This window comes from Littorina saxatilis, unplaced genomic scaffold, assembly GCF_037325665.1.
Source record: "Littorina saxatilis isolate snail1 unplaced genomic scaffold, US_GU_Lsax_2.0 scaffold_293, whole genome shotgun sequence".
Lineage (NCBI taxonomy): Eukaryota > Metazoa > Mollusca > Gastropoda > Littorinimorpha > Littorinidae > Littorina > Littorina saxatilis.
The window spans coordinates 32501-35740 of NW_027129554.1; positions in this window are offsets into that span (position 1 = coordinate 32501).

A 3240-nucleotide genomic window follows, 5' to 3' on the forward strand; every position below is an offset into this window, starting at 1 on the left:
TTTGCCCGCTCAGTTGATTTAGGGGAAAAGAGGTTGATCCCAAATGTACATCGGTTTGACTGTGTGCATCTGTGTTGATGTCGGCAAAGAAGGGTTGAGTTCACTGCCATTGCGTACTAGTTCTACGTGGGATTTGAAATAAAACAATGAACCCCGCCATCCAGTCTGCTCAAGTTTGTTGAGAGAGAGAGAGAACCTCCCCACACATGTGACAGGGAGAATACTGCGTCACATTTCACAGCAGGCTCTGCTGTTGTCGGCCGTGAAGAGCGTGAGCTTTTTATAGCTCGACGTTTCCCTTTTACGTGGCGGAAACCTTCGCGATTAATACAGTTAAACAAAGTGTCCTCATAACCATATCCCCACATTTACAAACCGAACATTGTCCGAGTTACCACATCTCTATATGTAAATATACAGATACAAAGAAAAAGTGTCCCAGAAAAACACAAAATTAAAACCTTATATACACATATTCAGTACTGGAAAAGAGGGTGCTTCAGGAGGCAAAAATGGACTAGAGATGCTGTTTGAAGAGATAATACTAATACTAATAATAACTGGACATTTTTAAGTGTCAAACCTAAGGCTCTAGACCCTTTACAAAAGAACATATATATATACAGAATAGAACAATTTAATGTACAACCTACATAAAACAATAAACATATAGGTTTTCAGGGCAGATTTGAAGGAAGGATGGGGTTGTGAATTACGGACAGTTTGTGGGATGATATTCCAGAGGGGCAGAAACAGAGAAGGTTTTTGTATGGACTTTAGGGATAAAGAAGATAATGTCGTCAGAGGATAAGCGGAGTGTTCCAGTGGGCTTGAATTTTGTGAAGAGTTGATATATATATACGGACTGGGTGGCCGAGTGGTAACGCACTTGCGCTCGGAAGCGAGAGGTTGCGAGTTCGACCCTGGGTCAGGGCGTTAACAATTTTCTCTCCCCTTTCCTAACCTAGGTGATGGGTTCAAGTGCTAGTCTTTCGGATGAGACGAAAACCCGAGGTCCCTTCGTGTACACTACATTGGGGTGTGCACGTTAAAGATCCCACGATTGATAAAAGGGTCTTTCCTGGCAAAATTGTATAGGCATAGATAAAAAAAAATCCACCAAAATACCCGTGTGACTTGGAATAATAGGCCGTGAAAAGTAGGATATGCGCCGAAATGGCTGCGATCTGCTGGCCGATGTGAATGCGTGATGTATTGTGTAAAAAATTTTCCATCTCACACGGCATAAATAAATCCCTGCGCCTTGAATATGTGCGCGATATAAATTGCATAAAAAATATAAAAAAATAAAAATAAATCCCTGCGCTTAGAACTGTACCCACGGAATACGCGCGATATAAGCCTCATATTGATTGATTGATTGATTGAACGGCAAAAGTTAGGGACCGCCCTTGAAAAAACCAGCTGACTTCATCTGTGCCAAACTCCTTGTTCCTAAGTTTATAAAACCAAATGGCTGTCAGGCCGTACACACCAGTGGGTGAGCAATGCTGTGTTAGCAGGAAACTTGCTCGGGATCCACGGAGGCCTGGCTAGGGCACGAGACAGAAACTGCCAAACTGCAAAAAGTGGACCATTTTTACGCTGGCGCGTGGGCAAGCCTGGGCGGGAAAGATGAAAATTTCGTTATGCATGTGCAGGGGGGATGTGTTGAGAGTGAACTGACCAGACCAGACCAAATATATTAGTGTCCTATAGGCATGTGTGTTTGGCCTTTTAAGGACATGATACAATACAATACAATACAATAACTTTATTAATCTCTAAAAGAGAAATTACATTGCTGAGCGTTTGTGTCCGTATTAATAACATACATAAAACATTCAGCGTTGTCACCACCAGCGCAGCGACACATGAATCCGGGTTATATGTAAAAAAAAACACACACACAAAAACCGGGGGGCAAGGGAGGAAAGGAGAAGGGCCAGACCAAGCAGCCAGACCCTGATGGCTGGGACCCGGGATCCACACTCTTTCTATATATAGGGGGCGGGGTTGAATATATTAAAAGGTATACGTTAAGATCCTTGTCTACGAATATTTACAGCCTCTCTTCACCTTCTTGGGGAAGGGCTATTAAAAACATAATCTTTAATTCGAGTGTATTTGAATAAGAAAAAGTGTTCAAACTCAGGACCACGTTTTGTTAAAAAAAAGTTTAAAAATGAAGCTTGTGAGAATAAATAGGGAGGGTGTGCAAGGCACGTGATAATTCTCTTAGTATGTACACCTATCTGGTAAAAAGTCAAGCACACACATTCATGCTCGCACGCTTGTATCCTGCGCCATATAGGTTCTGTCCGTGCTAGACGGGATAAAATGATAGAATAATAAAATGACTATCTACATTGTCCGGCGACCTCCCCGCCACTGCAATAGCCGCAGGTGAGGCGATAGCACAATGCAGTCTTAATGAAGAAAAAAGTGTCAGGACGAAATGGAGATCTCTCGTTTATTATGTTCTATTTTTAAATAGATATTAGAGTCCGGGAGCAGGAGCTGAGCTCTACAGTGAGGTTGTCTGGGCTGCGGCACTCGATCACTAGGTGGGGCACTGCCCTTCGCTCCCTGTTACCCGAGCGCCAGCAGCCGCAGTTTTCGTCGAGTTTGGTGATGTGAGAAAAAACAACACACACACACATACATACACACATGTCTGCTAGGTGGGGCAATGCCCTTCGCTCCCTGCGAGACGTGCGTGTAGGACCACATGTCATTATAGGTCCGATGTTTTTAAGGTTAGGTTAGGCGAGGTCTGTGTACTGTTGTGGAGATACACTATGTTAGTTTTGAAATGTCAGATCACTAAGCCCTAGAGACAAGAGTGAACTGTTGTCACCAGTTAGGCTTTATAGCCCCGCGATTTTCCGCTAGCCACCATCTTCTCTCTATGCCTGCCAGACGAAAGGTGACCACCTTCAACAAGGCCCGGGCCATCGCATGGCTGCAAGACGGCGTAAGCAAGCGAGAAGTGGGCAGACGACTTGGAGTGTCCCATTCTGTCGTGGTTAGGCTGCATCAGAAGTTCCAGGACACCAACAGCGTTCTGGAGAGGCCCTGGTCAGGACGGCCTGGTTTTTTCAAGGGCGGTCCCTAACTTTTGCCGTTCAGTATATGAGGGACCAGCAGACGACAACGCACCAAAGCAGAGGCAACAGACCTTGTATTGGATACGTGCGTCTACTGGAAGCCAATGCATTTGTCTGAGGTGGGGAGTGA